Source organism: Notamacropus eugenii, chromosome 3 (genome assembly GCF_028372415.1).
Source record: "Notamacropus eugenii isolate mMacEug1 chromosome 3, mMacEug1.pri_v2, whole genome shotgun sequence".
In the NCBI taxonomy this organism is placed as follows: domain Eukaryota; kingdom Metazoa; phylum Chordata; class Mammalia; order Diprotodontia; family Macropodidae; genus Notamacropus; species Notamacropus eugenii.
The window spans coordinates 484514853-484536872 of NC_092874.1; the positions used below are offsets into that span (position 1 = coordinate 484514853).

The following is a 22020-nucleotide window of genomic DNA, read 5'->3' on the forward strand; positions in this document are numbered from 1 at the left end:
TTGCCCTTTCCTTCTCCAGCCCATTTTACAGATGAGAAAACTGAGGCAAACAGGAATAAGTGACTTGCTAGTGAGGCTAAATTTGAACTTGAACTCCTGACTTCAGGCCCTATCCACTGTACCATCTAGCTGCCCATCTACATGCACATTTATATGGATCAGTATTTGAGGCACCTTTGGGTGTGTGTATGGGGGGGGGGGAGGAGAGTGGACTTGGAGGCAAAAGAGTCCCAGGTTTGAATCATGCTTCTAAACTTACCTAGATGTGTCAAGAGGAGCAAGTCATCTCTGACCCTCAGTTTCCTCATCTATAAAATGGGGATTATATATGGAGAATGCTTTGTAAAACTGATCATTATTTTCCACTTAAACCCTCCCCCTTTCCAAAGGTGCCTGTTGCTCTCAAGGGCACACCTTCTTCCCAGTCTGGTAGGCTCACAGCTTAAGAGCCGTCCTGGATTCCTCACATCTCTCAGCCCCAAGTCCAATTCGGAGCCAATGTCTGTCTGGCTCACCTCGGACCCTCCCTCTTTTTGGACACCGCCTGACCCGGCTTCAGGCCGTCATCCCTCAGCCTGGACTTCGGCAATCGCCCTGCTGAAGCTGCCTGCCTCGGGTCTCTGCCTGCTCAGTCCGTGATCCATTCGGTCACTAAAGCCGGGGTCCCACGTGCCACGCCCACACTCCTCCTGAGCACTGGGACTTAGGCCTCGGAAACAGAGTCTGCTGCTTCCCTCTCACCTCCAGGATAAAATAAGAAATCCTGAGCGCCATTCACAGGCCTTCGGGACGACCCTTCCCCACCTCTTCCCACTGCCCAGTTCCATGGGCTCTCTGGCTGTCTCTCCTGCCCAGAATGCACTCTCTCCTCAGCTTTTCCTTCTAGCTTCCCCGGCTTCCCCAAACCCTTTTAATCCTGGAGCCTTCCCTTTATGCGTCATCTCCTTTGGATCCCTTAGAGAGCTTTACTTTGCCCGTGTTTGCACGGCCTCTCCTCCATTAGACTCGGAGCTCCTTAAGCATGCTTTTTGTCTCTTTTTGTATCCCCAGTCCCTTGGCACAGTGCCTGGGCATAGTAGGTCCATTCATATTGTTGTTGAGTGACTGACGCCAAATATTATTTTGAATAAGTCTGGCAGGTTATTCTGGACAGAATGATGACGGAAAGAGAAAAACAGTCTTGGAGTTCTGGAAGGAGATGGGTGACTTTGGGGGCAGAGGCGGCTTCTCCTAAGGTCTGGCTTGGAAGGGTTGCCCTTGTACTTTCCCGTGTGACCCCAGGTAAACCGAGTTCCCTCTATGAGCCTCGATGTGCTCGTCGGTAAAATGGGAGGTGGAGACCTTTGAGGTTGTTTCCACCGCTGACTGCTATGAACTACCAGGAGCTGGGTTCAAATTCGGACTCCGCTCCTTGGTAACTGGGGGTTAGCAGCTCCTGGGGCTCTCGGCCTTCCTCCGCCCCTCCCGGGCATTGATGACCCGCGAGGGCCCCGGATCTAGTGGCGATCTGGGAGCTGAAGCTGCACCTGCTGCTCCAAAGGACAGTCTGCCAAGTCCTCGAGTCCCGGTGGCCCCGCTCCAAAGCGCACACAAACAACAAACCGGGGCATCCGCTCGCAGCTATCCCAAGCGCCCCGGGAGCTTTCCAGGCCAGCGCGCCCCGGTACCCTAGGCTGAAAGGGTCGCCAGTCCCCCGAGGTCCCTCCAAAGGGTCCGTCAGTCGCTCCTGCCCGGAGCCAGGGCCCAGAAAGTGTCGAGCTGGGGCTGTAGAAGGCCAGCGGGCGCCCTCGGGGCTGAGCGCAGGGGGCTCCGGGCCCCTTGGGGAGCCCCCGACGGGCCGGGCCCGGCGGATCCCGCAGCCCCGCGAGTAAGGGAGCTCCGCACTTGGGCTCGGGACGCCCTGCAGATGTAAAGTGAGCCTCTGGCCAGCAGGAGGAAGAGGAAGTGAGAGCAGCGGCGGCGGCGACGGGGGCGACGGGGAGGCAGCAGCGGGGGTGGCGGCGAGGACGCGGGCGGAGGGGGGAGATCGCGCGCACACACGGACATGCAGGACCACGGACGCTGACGCCCGGAGTCCGAGGCAGGGAGGGCGAGGCTGAGGCTGAGCATGGGATAGTCCCGGTCACCAAAGGCAGGCTGCGAGAGCGAGAGCCGCCCCCGAGCACAGAGCACCCGCCCGGAGCCCCAACTTCGGACTGAGCGCCCCCGCCCGAGCCGGACCGGGACCTGGACCCCGACCCAGACCCCGCAGCGGCGACAGAGGTGCGCAGGTTAGCAAAGTTTCCTGAGCTAACGGCGAGGGGGGAGAGAGGTGGGAGGGCTGTGATGGTGTGTGCGCCACTGTGTGTGTGTGTGTGTGTGTGTGTGTATGTGTGTGTGTGTATATGTGTGTGTGTGTGTGTGTGTGTGTGTGTGTGTGTGTGTGTGTGCCGGGCTTTCTCAGAGAGCAGCTCTGTGTTCGTGCTCGTGTGTTTCTCTGTGCGTTTGTGTGTCTGTGTTTCTCTCCGTATCCCTGCGTGTCCGTGTCCCTGTCCTTATTAGTGTGCGCGGTTGGGGGGAGGGGGCACACTGGTGCCCAGGGCACCACTACAGAAGGTGACTGGGTGGTTGTTCAGGGGCCCTCCGAGGCACAGTTGCCGCAGCCGCGGGGTAGGGAATAGATCCGATCGTGCCGGGGAGCGGGGAGAGGAGGGGATACACTGCAGGGACTGTCCAGCCGGGGGGTGAGGGGAGTCCAGGACCGACAGAGGGATGCGGACAGGGAGCTACGCGCTGCACCGCTGGGGAGATGGTTCGGGCGAACGTGCAGCCCTTTGGGGCGCTGCGGGGCCCAGGAGGGAGATTTGGGGCTCGGCCAGCCCTGCGCGCCCTGGGCTGCTGATCTCCTAGCGCGGAGGGCCGACAGCCACCAGCCCAGCTGGGAACCACGGAGATGTGGACATCAGGGGCTGACGAGGGCTAGCCCTCCGCCGCTGGGGGCTCGCGGGGACGCGAGAAGTCTTTGGGGAGCCTCGGAGTCCGAGGAGACAGCGGGGCTGCTGGGCAGGCAACAAAGTGGAGGCTGCCTCTGTGAGCGTGTGTGTGTGTGTGTGTGTGTGTGTGTGTGGCGCCTGACGGTATGTGTGTGCGCGCGCTCGCGATGCCTCCGGACGGGGGCAGCGTCCCCCAGCTGTTTGCCCAGGGTCCCTCTTGGTGACCCCATCAGAGCAGGGGTCTGGCAGTCTCCCTCCGCTACCTCCCAGCCCTCGGCCTGGAGGCGGAGTTGGCTTGGGGAGGGGGAGGGGCTTAGACCTGTGCCGACCCCCGGCTGAAGGCCGCTTGTTCCGTAGCTTTGCCACAGCGCTCCCCGTCTGGGAGGGAGGGAGGTCAGTGACCCCCAGAGATGCTGCGGTTCCACTGCCCGCTTCAAGCTCTAGGATTCCTGCCTCAGCCACGGGACACCTGATGAGCCTTGAACAGTAATGCTTGATGATGCCAGTGGATAGTGAGGACTGGTGCGCCCTTCTGGACCCTAGGGTCCCACTGCTTGATGTGAGTCCCCTCTCCAGAGGACCTTCCCTCTCAGGTCTTTGCCTCCTGTCCTACCAATAAAGCCTGCGCGAGGCCCACCCAGGATGCTGGATGCCTTGGGGAGGCCAGGCCTGGCCCTCTCCTGGATACCCGTGAAACCCCAGGCTGGCCCTGGGCCATTCCTCCCTGACTCGCCCTCCCTCACATGATGGCTCCATCATCCTAGTGATGATGATATGAGATGATTATTCATGTTTCCCAAGAACTCAGGGCGGAGCAGTGTTGCAGGGGGAAAAATGTAAAAATCGGCTGTGGGCTCTGGTCCCAGCCCTGCTGCTGGCATTCTGCTATGGACTGCCCTGCCTGTCAGCTTTATGGCCTGTGAAACACAGACAATGAATGGAGATCTCCCTCAGGATCTTTAAGTAGAGACAGGAGAGTGGAGACAGAAGGGGCAAATGCCATTTCAGCCCCTGATTGCCTCAGGGACTTCTCTTCTTCTTGGTAAAATGCAGTGGGCCTGGATGATCCAAACTTGATGTTCCCAAAGCCTGGTAGTGAACTGCCCACCTGCTCTTCATTCCGGCCCACCTCTATCCCCAGAAATGTTCTGTTAGGGCCCCAGCCTTTGGACGCCTCCCCGGGCTCTGTTGCCGCTAAATAGAGACAGACTGGAGACTGTACCCTCCTTCTTCCTGCTTCCAAATACCTGTCTTTGGAGCCAGCTAATCTGGGCCCAGCTGGGCCAAGCCATGGGTGGATCCCCGGGCCAGGGTTGAAAGGGGGAGGTGCCCTGCCTGTGACAATTGGAGGACCCTGTTCCTTGCTTCTCCACCTGGGGGCTGCTGCCTCAGTTGCCTGTCAGAGGCTCGGACCCTTCCAGGTAACAGGTGCAATCTGACAGTATGCAGTGAATGTTCGTACACCAGGGAGAGGGTGATTTTCTGATATTGAAACAGGCTTATTTTTAAAAAGTAATTGAGAAAAAAGAGGCAGTGTGGTTTTGTGGAGGTGAGGAGAGGGAAGGAAGGAGGGGGGAAAGAGAGAGACAAGAGGGGGACAGAGAGAAAGAATGGGAGATAGGGAGGGAGAGAGAGAAAGGGAGGGAGATAGAGACAGGGAGAGAGAGAGAAAGAGAGAGAGGGAGAGAGAGAGAGAGAGAGAGAACGAAAAAGCGAGAAATCCAGTGAGCTCCGGCTCCCAAGCACCAGCTCCTCCTAGGTAGCTCTAAACTGCATTTTCTATGTTAACGTTTCTTATACTAACGAAATCAGAGGCCCTGGCCCTACTCCTGTCCAAATTGTAAAAACAAAAGTGCCCTTCTTGCCTTCCCCACCCCTACCACACCCCCTTGGTGGCTCACTGACTTTGGTTTAGGGTCAGAGGCCAAGTTTGCTCTTGAGGCCAAGTTATCTCTTGATCTTGACTACTAAGCCTGGAGTATGGGGCTGGGAGAAGCCCTCTAGAATTCTTGTTGATTGGTTAACCTAGTTTAGCTTCCTCACTCTTTAGCTGAGCGCCTCTGAGATTGTGAGACCCGGGAAGGAGGAGTGTGCAGAGCTGGCCCTTCTGGAGAAGGTCCTGAAGGTAGACTTGGACTCTCCCTGCTGTGCCCAGTTTCTTGAGGTCAGAGAAAGGGAAAGGCTAGACTTGCCCAAAGGCCTTGTGATTGGAGGAATTGGACGAGGTGGAATGTAAATGCTCCCAGAAGCAGTGCCCCGAAGGCTGGATCCAACCTTGACCCCATGTCACCCACCAGCTCTAACTGGTCTTCTCTGCTTCTCATCTCTGGGGGTGAGAAATGAAGGAGATGGAAGAAGGGAAGAGGAGAGAAAGGAAAGGAGGAAAGAGGAGAAGGAGGAAGTGAGGAAACAAAGAGGGGAGGCAAGAGGGTGAGAAGGACCCTGGAGAAGGGTCGAAAGGGGAGAAGGATTCTGTGGGATGTGGGAAATGTGGTGAGGACCTAGGCTTCCTGCAAAAATGAGCAGAACGAAAGCCACAGGTCCTGACAAGGGGTACGGAGGGACCCTTATGTATTTACTGAAAGCCAACTCTACCTCCCTGGCCCCTGGCGCAAAGCTGAGTGAGTGGCTGTGTGGGCCTGATGCCCCCATAAGTGAGGATGCCTCCCATAACTGGGAGATATTTTGGAATACTTCCACTTCCCCAAGAAGAAAAGTTCTGTCATACTTGGGTTCAAATCCCTCTTCAGACCTTCCTTCATAGCTCCTTGCCTCAGGTGGGAGGAGACAGCTCTTGGCTTTGTCTGCAGCACCATTCTACTACTCAAGCGGTCATCCTGGGAGAGGTGGAAGTAGGTCGACCTCTGTGTGGGAAGTCAAAGGCTCTGGGTTCAAGTCTACAGTCTGTCACATCAGCTTCAATGGGTCTCAATTTCCTTATTTGAAAAATTAAGGCATTGGACTGAAAGTTCTCCAAGGTCTCTTTCTAGCCCGAGCTCCTGTACTTCGCCAAATGTCTCCCCTTTCAGGCTAGAATAGACAGGCAGTAAATGTTTGCTGAAAATGAGAAACTCTGTTTTTGTAGCTCCTTCAGTGCTTACCACTGCACATAACGGGCCCCTCCTCAATGTGTGTGGACTCTCAGTATCCTAATTGGACATGTCATAGTAGATTGCTAATGTCTGGCCACTTCCCTCTGGATTACAGTTCCTTTCCAGGAGGGTCAGCCAGCCTTGCCGGCCAAGCCAGAGTTGCCTTTGCCTTGTAAATAATTTATCTCTGGTTTCCATTCTATCCACCAGTGGTTGGTGACCTCATGAAGAGTATCCTTTTGTAATATCAAAGAAAAAGATCTGCAGAAGACTTCCTCCCCCCAACAAGAGGGGTCAGGAGATGATCCTTCTCCATTAACTGAGGAAATGCCCATTGGTCAGACATTCCTTTTTTTTCTGGAAGGTTTATGCAGGAACTGGTACTTCATTAATAAATAAGTCCATGTTAATTAATCAGAACAGCATTTACAGCATTTGAAAAAATCATTCCTCAAAGACAAGCGAGGCAGATTTCGGTCTCTCTAGTCTTTGCAGATGAGTAGGCGTACCTGTGGATTCTGGGACCCCGCTGTGGACTGGGTAACTCAGGGACTGCCCCTTGCAAAAAGTAACTTTCTGAAATTGTGAACATGACAGCCTTGGGGCCAGTGAGGTAGATTGGAGAAGGGCTGGATTTGAGGTCAAAAGACCTGAGTTCAAATTCCGCTCTGCCGATGAACAACTGCATGACCTAGAACAAGGAACTCCTCTGACTTATCATTGTGCTTTTTTGGAAATGAAGGGCCTTTGATCAGATCTAGCGCTGTGTGTCACTCTAAGAGCTCAAAAATCTAAGATCCTATTGTTCCTGTAACTGGCAGGGTCGTGGCTGTGTGGGGAGGCAGAGGCTTGAGGTCTCCCTGTCTAGCTTTCACCTCACTTAATTTTTGTCTCAGGACATCGAAGGTTTTTTGGGGGTGCAGGAATCCCAACTGTCTGACTCTGCCCCTGAGACTTCCATCCCCTAAAGTCATCTTTCAGCCTTTGCCCCAAGACCACCCATTAGAGGGACCTCCACCCAGCTTCTTCCATTTCCGAACCATTTTCATCATTCCAAAGTTTTTCCAGCCTAAAGTTCCCTCTTTGCTAACTTTCGTGGGTTCCTGGGTCTGCCTCCTGATCAAGCAGAGCAGGTGAAGTAGGTGCCTTCTCCAGACAACCGCCTTCCCCATATTGGAAGTCGCCTCTGCTATTTTTCCTGAGCCTTCTCTCCGTCCCCAGTCCCTGGCCTTGAGCGTCCTTCAGCCAAGCGGAGCCCTGCCCTGAGCCAGATTCCCACCCCCACCTCTGCCCCTTTCTTGATTTCCAGGGTGGGCTTTGGGGGCTCTCGACTCTGCTTTGCTTATCTCTGACTTTTCAATTTAGAAAAGCGGTCTGTTGCTGGCTCCCCCTCCCAGCCAGGCTGGCTTTAATTACTTGCAGTGGCTTGCAGATAGAACGGTAACCACAGAGGCTGGCAGTGAGCTTGCAAGGACATGTAATTAAAATGAGCATTTTAGCCAAGAGGGCTCGGCTATCCTAGAACCTCCAGGGAGGGGAAAGGCAAAGACCCCAGAATGACAGGCACTGGAGGAGGAAGGGCACAGGCTGGAGGCTGCCCACAGGGAGCTGTGGGAGCTGGCAGCAGAGCCCGGGCGCCTCACTGCTGCTGGGCACATTACCTCAAAAGGCAGGACTAGGAAAGCACACTGGGAGCGGGGAACACCAGCCAGAATTGAGACCAAGGCAGTATTTACTGGGGGTGGGGGAGTGGGAGGGTGAAGTACTGGCCCTGTACACAGTGGTCATTCCCTGAGTGTCTGGCAGGGGCTGATCCCCATCATCTGAGTGACGGTATTGTTATATAGGGGTGACTGTCTTATCTACTTGGGACAATGTGGTATAAGAAGAGTAGTGTGCATTTATACAGGGCCTACTATATACCAGGCACTCTGCTAAGCACTCTGTCATCTCATTTGATCCTCACAGCACCTGGAGTAGCTTAGAATTCAGGCCACTAGACTGTGTGGGCACATGCCTGGTGATGGGAAATGAGAGGTGTTGGGATAGACCATATGACTGAACACACTTGTGATTGGAGAACCCAGGGGCTGCTGTTTTTCTGTGGCTTCTGTTTCCTTAGTGAAAGGGAGTAGTTTCAGAAAATTGAAGCCTGGAGGAACAGGGATGAAGCAGGTGGCTTAATTGGATGCCCCCTTCCTCTTCTTTCTCCCCCTCTCCTCTTTTTCTTTCTCTGCTGTGAGACTTTCACACAGGTTGTCCCACTAGTCCCAACTCCTTTCCGTTTCATGATAATCCCTTAATTTGCATCATGCAATTCAGTGCCACAGCTATTGGACTACTCCCAGCCTCTCTGTTTTGCTCAGCCTCTTTAGCCCCAGTTTTGGCTTCAGGTCTCATCTCATGAGAAGGTGCTGTTTTCAATGAGAGGGAGAGAGGCTAAGCCTGGGTCTCTGCCTTTTGTTGGCTGTGGGACCCTCCATCAGCTGCTTGAGTTCCTTGCTTTGTAAAGCTGGGCTATGAGAATGCTTCGGAGGCAAGTGACTCCTGGGTCATTATTATTACCTCTGCAAGGGAGGCGGGTGGCTGAGCAGTGTTAAGATGAGATATTGTTAGGGTCAGCAAACATAATGTCACAAGGTTCATATTCCCCTCCTATCTGGTCTTTGTCTGACTTCGGTTAGCTAGAGACTGTTCAGTCTACTAGGAGTGGAGAGGGAGTGATCAGGGTAGGGGGGTATGGGATATGTTTGTCTGGGGAAGAGAATGCTCCAGCTGGGTGTGGGAGCTGTCACCACAGTGCCACAAGGGCTGGGCTGTCTCACCTGTTTGGCCTGAAAGGGTCAGGCCAGAAGCAGTGGGCTGATGATGGGGGAGTTGGAAATCTTGGCTTGAGGTCAAGAAAAAACTTCCTGACAATTTGGGCCATCCAGAAATGGGCTGAGTTCCTGGGGTGGGGTGAAGTAAAGCGGAGGAAGGGTTAGTGACCTCCCTTCCTTGGAGCTTTTCAAGCAGACTGGATTAACCATCACTAGGTATGTTGTAGAGATCAGTGTTCACATGTAGGTGAGGCTCTGAGTCCCCTGGAGTCCCTCCTGTTCTAGGGTCCTGGGGTTCTGGGGTTCTCTGACTCCTTGGCTCTCCCAAGTTTTCAACACTGCAGAAGAGACAGAAAGCTAGTGCACAGGGGTGGGGTACAAAACCATCAGAGAGAGATTTGGGTTGGAGAAAAATAGAGACTTTCTTCATTTTGGGGTAACATTTCCATATTCCATGCTATCTTCCATACGTTGTAATAAAATGTAAAACCTCTAGTTATCTAGAAAGTGGGTGACTCTGGGTGTGGATGGGGCAGAGTAAGAGCTCAGATATGTTGGTTTGGGGACTGGGAGGTTGGAACCAATTCTGTGGGGAATGAGTGCTACTGTAAGGATGTGTGTGTGTGTGTGTGTGTGTGTGTGTGTGTGTGGTGCAGCCACACAGTTGCCTCAGTAATTACAGGACCCCAGAAGTAGAAAAAACTCATAAATTACAGCCCACTGTGGAGCTCTGTTTCTTCCACTTCTGAAGTCACTTTTCCATGTTCTAAGTGAGGTGCTTGGTGTAGGACGTCAGTCCAATCTTGGGAATGAATGAATGTGTGGTCCAACGAGGAGCAACAGCTTCATTTCACTTCTTTCCCTGACTTCCCCAAACTAGGCCTTGTCTAACTTTGGGATCTCTACTTCCTCTTCCACCATCCATGTCCCCTTCTCTCCATTCACATGCTGTCCCCTAGAGGCCCAGTATGGAGCATCTGTTCTGTCTTCCATCCACTGCCAAAGTCATTTTCCCAAAACCCAGGACTGACCATGCTCAGTAGCCTCTTTAGGGCTTCCCAGCACTCTGTGGATCAATACAATACAAACTTTGGAGATTGGCCTTTGAGGCCACCACAGTTAAGTGGTTATCCTCCTTTGAAACTAATTCACCTTTGTAAGTAGTACTTATACTGGGGACATAACTGGCCAGCTGGGCAACACAGCATTTCCCTCCTTCCTTCCTTCCTTCCTTCCTTCCTTCCTTCCTTCCTTCCTTCCTTCCTTCCTTCCTTCATTTCTTTCCTGTGGGTGCTGTGCCCAAAGAAATAATAAATTTTGACAGCTGAAACCTCTGCAAGATATCTTGGGGTCTACCAACTAGATTTCTTTCTTAAGGGCCATACCTTAAACCCAAGTCATTGGCCAACAATAGGTCCCAGGTCAAGCCCCACTTGGACTTTGGGTCCTGATTGGCTCAGAGTGAATGTAAATAGCAGTTGATTCTGTTTTGGCCAGAAACCCTGAGAGTCTTCCCCTCCCAAATTGATTTTTTTTACTTGATAAAAGAGGTCATTCTTTACCTCCTTTCTTACCTAGCCTTAATCACTGAATGGTGAATCACCTCAGTCAAACTGAAAACTGTTAAAGATCTTAACTTGAAAAGGCCAAGGTCCCCCACTGGGTCATCTGCACTTGTCTGATCTGTATATGGCCACTGAACCCAAATGGCTCTGGAGGAGAACGGGAGGCTGGAGACTGCACAGCCCTGCCTCACTTAAGTCCAACTCACATGCCCTGGCATCACCTCTCTCACGTCAAGGTCCTCTGGGAGGACAGAAGGACAAGAAACAAGCAATAACTCATTATTCTGTTTGGGTCACTTACTCTGAACCAAACTGACCTGCTGTCAATTCCCTCAGTTCCAGCCTTTGTAGCAATGATTAAGCACTTATGATGGGCGGGGCCCTGTGCTAAAAAGACGAATCAAAAAAAGACAGACCCTAACCTCAGGAAGGTCATTTTTCTAGTGAGAAGAAATGGCACAAAAAGGAAGATAGAATGGGGGAGATGGGTGGAACATCCAGAGTCTGGAGCCAGAAGAAAAGTCAGCACATAGTAGGTGCTTCGCTGGTTTTGTCCTTTGTCCTCCAAGAGGACCATGACACCAGGGAGGGGATACACAAGTGAATTGGAATTAAGTGAGGAAGGGCTGTGCAGAGTCACCAGCATCACTTTCAGTAGCCAGATATGGAACAAGATGGCTAGAGATGGCCCTCAGGCACTTAGTAGGTGCTTGTTGGATTAGACTGGATTAGCTTTTAGGGGACAGAATGAAAACTTCCTTACAGACTTTTCCTGGCCATGTAGGAGACCGTGTAGATGGAATTAGGCCTGGAGTCAGAAAGATTCATGGTCCTAAGTTCAAATCTGGCCTCAGACACTTTATAGCTGTTCGTTTCCTAGATAAGTCACTTAACCCTGTTTGCCTCAGTTTCCTCACCTCTAAAATGAGCTGAAGAAGGAAATGGCAAACCCTTACAGTATCTGCCAAGAAAATCTCAAATGGGGAGAAGAACGAAGACAAAGAACCTCAAATGGGAGGAGAAGAATGAAGACAAAGGACTTCAAATGGGGAGAAAGAAGACAAGAAACCTCAAATGGGAGAAAGAGAAGAATGAAGACAAAGAACCTCAAGTGGGAGAAGGGGAAGAACGAAGACTTCTGCTTTTCCTGAAGTCTCTCTGTATGACTGTAGGCTGAGAATGAGAAGTCCAATGTACAATGTGTACAACGTAACTGAACTCTTAGAATCTCTTTCAATCCTCTATACCTTAGCAGAGTTTATTCACCCTTTTACCAATGGGTGAACATTTAGGATGTTTCCAAGTGCTTGGCAATAATCGTGTTGCGATTTCTCTTCTTGGACAGACTTTTCTGTTCTTTGCTATACATAACCTTTTAGGGCACATTCCTACTGTTTAGGTCAAGGATTGCGATTCCTTCCGTGACCCCCATGTTTGATGCGTGTAATAAAGACACACGTTTCTGCATCAAGGAGTTTTTTTATGTGGGTTGCTTTGGCCCATGGGATGGCTTTGGCATGGCACCTGAGATTGCTTTCATGTTTATTTCTCTGATCATTAGTGAGGCTCAATAATGAATTTTCCTTTCAGTTATTTAGATCTTTCTTTATTTCTGTATACATGGTTTTGTGATTCTCCTTATGTAGGTCATGTATGTCTAGGGGAGTTGATTCCCAGATATTTAATGATTTTTGCTGATAGCAATAGAGTCTCCTCTCTATACAGTATATATAAAATGTTTTCTGGTTCTCTGAATTCAAATGACTTTTGGAGGCTTATCTTGAATTCTGCAAAGTCAATTACCTTTTTTTTATTTTCGTTGAACTTGATGAATTTCCTAGGTAAACAATCATGTGATTCAATCTCCTGGGGAAAGTGAGAACTGACACCCTTGATTTCACTTGTCTTCTGGGGGATTGCGGCTATTTTTCACTTGCATAAAGTGTTGCCTCTGGGTTTTAGGAAGATGCTTTATGTTGGGGCCATAAGAAGTTCCTCAGTTCCTAGTCTCTGTAGTTTTTTTTTTTTTTAATAACACATGGCTGCTGCCTTTTATCAGCCTTTTCCAAATCCATTGATCTCTCTGTGTGATTCTGATTCCTCAGATTCCTCTAGTACTGAGCCCTCCTGGAGTCCTTGGTCCAAATCCTTCTTGATTTCTGGAGGGCTTTTGATCTGCAGAGGTGGAGAAAACACCCACAAGGAGAAAATACCAATCAAAGGACCCACCACGCTTGGGTCATGTTATTGTGAATAAATTTATTTAAAATGGATGTAACTTGTATGAGAAACATTCAGTTGAAAAAAAGTATGTGTTTGGAACTTATGTGAAGGAAGACACAATAAAATTTCAGTAATTCTACTTGAAGAGTAGGGATGCCAATCTAAATGAGGGAAAATCATGTAGAGAAGGCACAGAAGGTAAAATGCTAGACCTTGAGTCAGGAAGACCCACCTTCAAATCCTGCCTCAGATACATATTAGCTGTGTGATCCAGAGTGGTGTTGGTCTCAGTTTGCTCAACTGTAAAATGGAGCTCATAATAGTACCTGCCTCCCAGGGTTGTTATGAAGATCAGGTGAAACAACATGTAAAGCTCTTTGCAAACCTTGAAGTGCCACATCAATGTTAGCTAGAGAAGCAGCACAGTGAGGAGAGGAGCAGCCTGGGAGTAGGCATTGAGAAAGCTTCCTCGCCTGTGGAATGAGGGAAGTGGAAGCTGCTTCCCAGCTCTAAAATTCTGTGCTTGAACCAGGCTGAGCGTGTACAGTGCTGGCAGAAAACGCTGGCACTTAATACTTTCTTATCTGTTTAATCAACAAATACAGCAACTTGAAATTAGCCGACGGCCACCACCACAGTACTCTATATTCTACAGCTTTTTTTGCAATCACACTTTGGTTTCAAATAATATGCTTAAGTTCTCAAAAAAAAAAAAAAAAAAAAAAAGAACTTTCCCCTGTATCTCCTCCCTCCCTTACATGTTGGCCTTGCAGTGGGGCTGACAATATTAATGTGTAGAGCGAATCTTATTGTAGTGGGCGGTGAGGCTTGGCTACCAGGAATTCTAAATAATGATGCTTCACCAGAGGCGCTACTAGATATTTTGCATCTTCAAACAAAAATGCCTGTCCTTTATCGCCCCTCCCATCCTCCTATTTCAATCCAACAAACATATGTTAAGGTTTTACTGTGTGACTGGTTCTGTTCTCAGCACTGGAGATTCAAAGACAAAACAAAACCCCAAAATGAAGCCGTCCCCGCCCCCATTCCAAAACTCTATCTCCAGGACTTTCCATTCTTTGAGGAGATGGAATTTGTCTTCACTAAAGTGTTGGTCTGTTGTGTCTGACTCTTAATGACTCCATTTGGGGATTTTCTCGGTAAAAATATTGGAGTGATTTGCCATTTCCTTCTCCAGCTCATTTTACAGATGAGGAAACTGAGGCAAACAGGGTGAAGTGACTTGCCCAGGGTCACACAGCTAGTGTCTGAAGCTGAATTTGAACTCAGGAAGAGGGGTCTTCCTGATTCCAGGCCCAGCACTCTATCCACTGCGGCATGTAGCTGCCCATATACACTGATGTACAAATGCAAAGAAGTTACAAAGCAGTCTTTTGGTTGGGGAGATCCAGGGGAGAGAAGCACCCACGGCTGTAGGAATGAGGAAAGGCCCTTTAGGGGCCTGTTTGCTTTTGTTTAATGTAAATTAAATAGTCGTCTAGGGACCTTTTTGGTATTCACATCCCTGGAAAGAGGAAAAATGGAGGGAGAAGACAGGAGCCTCAGGGAAGGGGCATCTACCTGAAAAGAACAGGCCTTGAAGAGGAAGTTAAGTCAGCTGAGTTATCCAGAGAGGGCAACCTCCCCCTGGCTGGGTTTAGCCTCTATTCTTGGGGAGAAATTCACCTCTTCAGTTGGGGGGATGGGCTTCTGAGCCTGACTGGACAGAGCTGCCTAGTTGGAATCTGGGTCCTGGCACCAGGTCCTAGGCTTTCCTCAGGAGCTTGCCTTAACTTTGCCCCTCCCTCCTGTCAGAGGGGAGCCAAGAAGAGCCCCGCACTTCCAGTTCTAGGCACCCCACCCCCAATCTATGCTTCTGTTCACTGCTGATTTGTGGTGGCTGTCTTTGAGACCTTGTACCCTTCTCCAAGGGGTAGTGTCTCCTCCCAAGCCAATGAAAGAGCCACTAATGGCTTCTAGGTACTGGGGGGAAATTCAGAAAATCTCATTTTGTTCTGTCTGAGCTTGCCTGCACCAGAAAACTAGCAAGAAGAAAAAGAGGCCCAGTGAGGCCCAGCCTGACTGACTTTTTACTCATGACGCGTTCGACATTATTTGAGAATCATTTCTTCTTTTGTCGTTTCTTCCAAGTGGGCATATGTATTGTGCCTGAGAATGCAAGGGTGGTCTTCACTGAATTTATTTTGCTTTGTGTGCTCTCCCTGGGGAAGCTAAAAAACAGGGGCTGGCCAGGTAGGGTATCTGGTGCACGCTCATCTCTCCTTCTGTCAGCTGCCCCAGAGCACGCTCAGTATGGCAGAAAGAGCATTAAAAGAGGGGAGCCAAGCCCTCCTCCTCCCTTTAGCTGGGCGATCCCCCTCCCTTCTGACCCTCAGTGGCTTTTCCAGTAAAATGGGTATAAAATATCTTCTGAGGCTGTTTGTGGGAAGTACAGGAGGTGAGGTATGGAAAGGATCTCATCATATCTGGGCAAGGCAGAGATGAGCACTTATCACCTGATCGAGCATGGCACACACATGTAATGTGTGTCCTCAGAAGGACTGGCTACCTGCACGTCGGAAGAGTGGAGAAACAATGATGCTGATAAAAAAGCCAAATGGTCCTCAGGAATCTCCCTTCTTTGGTGGCCAGCTTTGCCTTTTGGAGGCTGCCAAACATTTGCTGGAATCCCAGAACTTTTGAGTTGAAAGTCACCTGAGGTTTCATCTGGTACAAGTCTTCTCTGTCCAGGATCCCTCCTACCTTGCTTGGTGAACCTCACGGATGTGGATCTCACCATTTTCCAGGAAGGCCTTTCTCTTTTTGGATTCTAATAACTGGGAGGAAGATTTTCCTTATAGTAAGATGAAGGCTGACCCTCAGGAACGTCCATCCATTGCCCAGGAACTGATTGAGATTTGATGTCAGGAAAGGTGTCTTTAACTGTTAGACCCACACCGAAGTGGAATGGGCAGTTGTGGGAGGTAGTGGGCTCCCCATTCATGGATGTATCTCAGTGGAGGCATGATGACTACTTTTTGAGGATTTTTACTCAGGAATGGATTGGACTAGAAAATAAGCAACAAGGATGCCACTCTGGGCATTCTCTGATTCTGTAATTAGGGTAGACTATTAAAAACATTACTCTCCCCCTGCATGTGATAATGGACCAGATGGACCATTAAGGACTCAGCTTCCTGGAGGCCCTGGGTTGTTTCTTGTCCTATGACTTGGAATTTTCCTTTGCACCACTATGCCCATTAAAGAGGGAAGCAGCAGCTTAGCCTGGGATTTAGGAGGCCCCAAAATTCATCCTACAACACGACCTGGGGCAAATCTGAACTTGTCTGGGCTTTCCTTTGCTTGAGGGTAAAATGAGGGGCCCAAAGGCCTTCTCCTTAAGCTCCTTCAAGAGGAAGAGATGAAGGATGGTCAAAGACTTTGTGGACAGGTCCTAGGAGGATTCCTTCAGGCCTTTGGCTTTTAGCATTGCCAGGAAAGACAGGGATGATGTTGGCTCAGGTTAGTAGGTGAAAAAGTGCTTTTTAAGGCTTCAGTGCTGGCTCCTCCAAACCATTCTTTCACATTTAGATTTTAGGGAGGGCTTCTGTCTGCCCCCAGATGTGAACCGATGATGGCTCCTGACACAAAGGAAGAGAGGCCCATGACATTCAGCCTTGTGCAAGGTGTGGGGCTCCATTTCACAGTCTTCTACCCATGTGGCATCCAGAGATAGAAGAATGCCCAGCACACATGTGTCAGCCAGGTACTTCGGAAGGAATTTTCATTCTTAGATTTTATTTCAAAGCAGTAAATATTTCATAAGCAGCCAAGTGAAAGATCATCTGCACCACGAGGAGAGGAAGCTGGCCTTTTATCCTTCCTGTTTGTCAGTTCATAGCTTCTGCAGATGAAGGAAAAGCCAGATACAAATTAATTACATGAGTTAACTGGTGCTCCCTAATCCAAGGCCATAAAGAGGCTAAAAGTCACAGGCCTTCTGAAACTCCTGGCAGGATGTCTTGAAATCCCTCTTTCTCCTCCTTGGAATGTAAGAAGTGATGACTGTCTTTGGCTGAGTTTGTTTCCTCGATGCTTGGGTGATGAGCTGGGGTCACTGTCCTGCTGAACTTCCTGGCTATAAGTGGGAGGGGGCCAGACTTCTGGAGTGCCCAGAGGTCTGGGCCTGGCCCACTGACATACACCTTTTTTTTTTTTTTACACCAATGGCATGGATGAGAACATAGATGGCCTAGGTCTCATATTTGAAGTTGGCACCAAGACATGGAAGGGGGGAAGAGACAGGAAGAGGGAGAGAGAGGAAGAGAGAGAGAGAGAGAATCTAGACAAGAGCCCTTGGCTGAATCCCCTAAAAGTTTGACTGTATTTTCCTTATAGCTGACCACAATGTATCATGATTGCATTCAGTTGGGAGCACCACCTTTTAGGAAGGAAGGATATTGGTAACCCATAGCATGTCTACACAAAGGGACCTGTTGAGGGGAATGGACAGCCCACCCCATGAGGACTCTCTGAAGGAATGGTAGGTAATATCTTGGTAAAGAGGAGATATGTTGGAACACAACACGTGTCTTTAAGTAGTGGAAGGGGTGCCTTATAGAGATTTGACCTTCTTGGCCCAAGGAGGATAGAACTAGAAATGAGAAGTGGATAAAAGTTGCAGGAGAGGCTGATTTAAGCTTCACCTCAGGAAAAACCTTCCCATTAACGAGAGTCATCCCAAAGTGGAACGGGTTGGGTCAGAAGATAGTGAGGTTCCCATCACAAGAAGTCTTCAAGTGAAGACTGGAGTGTGGCTTGTCAAGGTTGCTCCACTGGGCATTTCTTCAAGTGGGATTGGGCTAGGTGACCACTGAGATGCCTCCCGACTTGGATAGCAGATTTGAAGCTGTATCCTCTCCTCTGTTCCTCGTGACCAAAGTAACCTTGGACAAGCCCCTTATACTGCTCATGCCAAAGTTTGTTCGCTTGTGAAATGACAGGGTTGCACTCACCCTAGCTCCAGATTGGTGAGCCTAAGAGTCAAGAGAGGAGGGTCCTGGTGCTAACCGGTTGTATGTATCACCCTTGGGCAATTCAACTCAATTCACTTCACTTCAACATATTTCTTTAGGCCTTCAATGAGACAATGCGGTGGGATCTGGTGACTCAGACAGTATCAGGAGTCCTCACCTCTGTGAGGAGGAAAGTGTATGTACTCAGATCACTAAAGACAAAGCAATTTGGGAGGAGCTCAGCAGAGGCATCCTGGCAGACAGGGAGTCTGAGTTGAGTCTGGAAGGGAGCTAGGAGTCCCTTGAGGCTGGGGAGGAGGAGGAACCATGAACGGGCCTCAGTTTCCTTATCAGTAAAAGGAGGGCCTCTTATGGTAGCCCTTCTGCTCCAGAGTCCTATGGTTTAATGCAAATGCCCATATGTGCCCAGAACCCCCTTCCCACCCCTGGAGTCGAGTGCTGCTCCTGCCTTTGCCCGATCTCTGCTAAAGGGCAAATAGGGATAAGGGTATGGTTAAATGCTGGGATTATCCCCAACTTCATTCCATGACTGGTTTCAACCTCCTCCCCTGGATGCCTTCAGTTCCTTATCACTTTCCTCCTTCTCTCCACACTTGGTAATGATGCTGTGGTATAGATATGGTAACCACAAGGCTGAGGGCCTCTGAGAGCCTGGAGGGAGGATGGGAAGTAGAAGGCCAAATCCCAGGCACTGTGGCTGCTGCCCAAGGAACTTCCAAATGCTCAGGGTTAAATGAAATCCTATTCACAAAGCACATAGCACATAGTAGACAGTGCTCCTAGCACATAGTAGGCACCCATCCCCTCCTCTTCAAGGACCTGTATGAAAAGTAGTGCAGGTGAGGGCTACAAAGGGTGAGGGGCTGGAAGCTAAGGACCAAAGAAGATTTAGGGGAAGACAGACTGACCCTCCTCATGTATCTGAAGGGCCACAAATGAGACCATTTATGGAGAATACTTTCATGGCAGGAGGAGAGGGGAGTTCCAGTGTGGGGCTGAGCTTTGAAGCCTCATTCCGAGTAGCACCAGGTAGCACGAGGCTCTCAGGTTGTTTGAGAGGAAAGGGACCAGCCTTACCTCCCCTTTGTACCAAATCTGACTCAGAATGGGGAAATGACTTGCCCAACGGGACAGGGACAGGCCGATCCTAGAGCTTCTGGGTCCAGAATCTCAGCTCCAGAGCCCCCCTCTTTTAGGAAAACCAGTCAGAACTGTATCAGACAGCCCCGCCCCTTGCAGCCCCAGTGTAAGACTTAATCCCCTGAAGGCCGTTGGTGCTGGCGGCACTGACCTTGGAAGTTTGCTTTCCCTCTCTCACCAAAGGACCGTATCAAATTATTTTAACTTTTCCCTGACGTTGAGTGGCAAAGGCCATCCTCTGGTTAGGAAGGGTGGTATTACAAAGAGTGCATTGTGGGAACTGCCAAGAAACTGCTGATAACCACACTTGGAAACTCAAGACTTCATGGGACTTTTCCTCTTCCTCGCAGTTGGAAGGAACCCAGAGGCCATCTGGTCTAACCCTCTTTTTACAGATGAGGAGACTGAGGCAGGCCCACAGAGGTGAAGGGGCTCCCCAGGGTCACGAGGGGGAAGTGGCTGAGCTGGAACGAGACCCCAGATTCTGACTCCTCGATCCCTGACTTTCCTACTCTGTACCATGTGGCTACTTGACATGTTGACCATCTCAGATCACTGAGATTTGAATGTTAAAAGATGGCATGTGTGGTATTTTAATTTTGCGTCTACATAGGGTTTTAGCCCATTTTAAGGATTTTTCCTTTTTTTATTTTTTTCCTATTTTGGCTCTATCTTCACTTGCTTTCTTAACATGAAACCAGGGTGCCCCAGCCTGATGTTTTCCCTTTTGGTGAGGTCTCCATGGCCCTTTGGATGGTCACTGTGAGATGAGGTGAGGAATTCATTTAACCAGAAGAAGAATATTAGTCCAAAGGCTTGGCCCATGGAAAGGTGATGGGACAGACACTCTTCACATGTACCAATGACGTGACCACAGACCAACCTCAGACGCCATGGTCTTGGCCCTGGGATCCGAAAAGGATTGTGAGCATGACCGTTATCATAACATTGGTCTGAATTAGAGAAAGTGACATTTTAGGCACAAATAAGAAGTCATTATCCACTAAGCTAGGGTTCAAAAAAGCAACTTTAACAAGGTGGGGCAATTTGGAAACAATCCAGGGGTCTTAGGAGACTGCAAGCTTGCTCTGAGTTAACAGAAGGGCAGCGCAGCCAAGAGATAGAATGGTCTCTTAGGGTGCATTAAGGGAGGGGCATTACCCATCATGCTCTGCCTTGGTCAGGCCATACCCAGAGTCTTATGCTCAGTACTGGGCTCAGAGGGTTAAGAAGGACCTTGTCAAGCTGGAAGGCATCCAGAGGAGGGCAGAAGGTCTTTAGTGCATGTTATGTGAAGACTGTGAAGGAAGGAGGGAGATAGAGATTGGGGACAGAGTGGGGACTGAGGTAGGAGCTGGGGTGGGCACAATGGCCATCTGCAGGTATTTAAAAGTATCCCCAGGGAGGAATTAGCCTTGGGCTGTTTGGATCCTGAGTTAAGGATCAGGAGCGATGGGAGCTTGCTCACCAGGGAAGGATTCCAGTTGTCCACCAGGACTGCCCCAAAGTAGCATTTCAGAAGGTAGTGAGTGGACTGCTGTTGAAGGTCTTCAAGCAAAGGCTGGTAGAGGGGAAGCCTCAGGTATGGAGTTCTTTGGGGGGAGGGAGATGAGTGAGCTCTGCCATATTTGATTCAAAGACCCTCCCTTTCCTGAATGAAGTAGAGGCCCCTTCAGCTCCACATTTGCTCTTTGTGTGTGTTGGGTTTTTGCTTTTTCTCTGTTTTAACCACGATGGGCTTGGCTCAGGTCTGGACGTTTGGATAAATTGTTTGAGCAGTGCTGAGCCAAGACACTTATCAGGTTTCAATTTCCAGTTGCAACCTTGATTGTTGCTAGGAAAAATAATGTGTAGTTACAGTCTAGAGACATCAATTATCGAGGCAAAGAGCTGTCTGAGGGTAATAAATAAGGGACGTGAGACCACATTTGTGGTCAAGCCTGCAATCCCCTGGTGTATGTCATGAGCGTGGGGTCACCCACAGGGCCGAGGGGGTGGGACAGGAGAGGGAATCCAGACGGGGCCTGCAGAGTCTGCTCAGAGTGAATTATGGATTAGCCGAGCACGGGCCGGAGAAGGTGAAAACAAGTCAGCAGGTTCTCTAATGGAGACAGCCCCTGAAGCTTCTGCCAGCTGTGCCATGAGCCAGGCTGGGGCAGCCCGAATCCCTGGCTCTGCGGGGCCCCTGTCAGAGTGGAGAGCTCCTGGGGAGACCCTGGTGATGGGCATCAATCAGCTTCTCTTTCTTAGAATTACATTCAATACAGCATAAAGATGGGCTCTCAGTTGAGGGCTTCTAGTGTGCCAGTACTTATGTTAGGTCCTAGGTGTCTCTACAGTGGATAGAGCACTGGGTTGGGAGTCAGGAGGACCTGAGTTCAAATCCAGCCTCAGATACTTCCTACCTGGGTGACCTTGGGCAAGTTGCTTCACTCTGCCTGCCTCAGTTTCCTCATAGGTAAAAAAAAGCCAGAGAAGGAGATAGCGAACCCCTCCCCTATCTCTGCCAGGAAAACCCTAAATGAGGCCTTGAAGAATCAGTCATGACTGAAAAGACTGAACAACAACAAAAGATAGAGTCAGAAATGAAACAGCCCCTGCCTCAGTTTACATTCAACTCAGGGAAACAACCTGTGTGCAGATAAGTAAATGCAGAGTGACTGGAGAGGGGTGATCCCTTGTGGTATCCAGGGGTGGCTCAGCACTTAGAGTTCTCCTGTTTCCCACACAGTAGCCCAGTGAGTGACCCCAGGAAGTCAAGGAACCTCCATTTCCTCATCTGTAAAATGGGATAATAAGAGATCCAACGGGATAATAAGAGATCTACTCTGCTTGCCTCTCGGTGATCTATAAATTCTGGTTGTCATGATAAAGCCTTCTGGTGTGTGGTCTGTGAGCTGAGCCTGGGCAGGAATTGGTGGTTCCATGAGGTGGAGGGAAGGAAAGGGAGCCTTCCCGACATGGGGGCCTGCGAAGGCATCGCCTCAGATGCCTGGTTGTGGCCAGCCGCCAGAGGGACAGAGCAGCTCGGATCACTGCAGTGTCCACTTGGCAGGGTCCCTTATCAGTAGGCACCAAACCTGAGGACACCTTGCCCCAGAGTGCGGTTCTTCCTAGCATCCTAGGCAATCTTGGGCCGGTGCTTTTCATTCCTGGAGTAGAGGAGTTCTCCC

The 22020-nt window shown here is 50.0% G+C and overlaps 1 protein-coding gene across 2 annotated transcripts in view; it reads left to right on the forward strand.

The window, feature by feature from the left end:
• The first annotated feature begins 2003 nt into the window (after positions 1–2003).
• The window catches only part of ELMO1 (engulfment and cell motility 1), a 385710-nt gene continuing 365693 nt past the window's right edge, over positions 2004–22020 (forward strand). Inside the window, exon 1 of one of the 2 annotated variants that reach the window (XM_072599131.1) lies at positions 2004–2270. The gene's annotated coding sequence lies outside the window, so the exon portion shown is untranslated. The remainder of the gene's footprint in view (positions 2271–22020) is intronic. The other variant, XM_072599132.1, reaches the window with a different exon arrangement.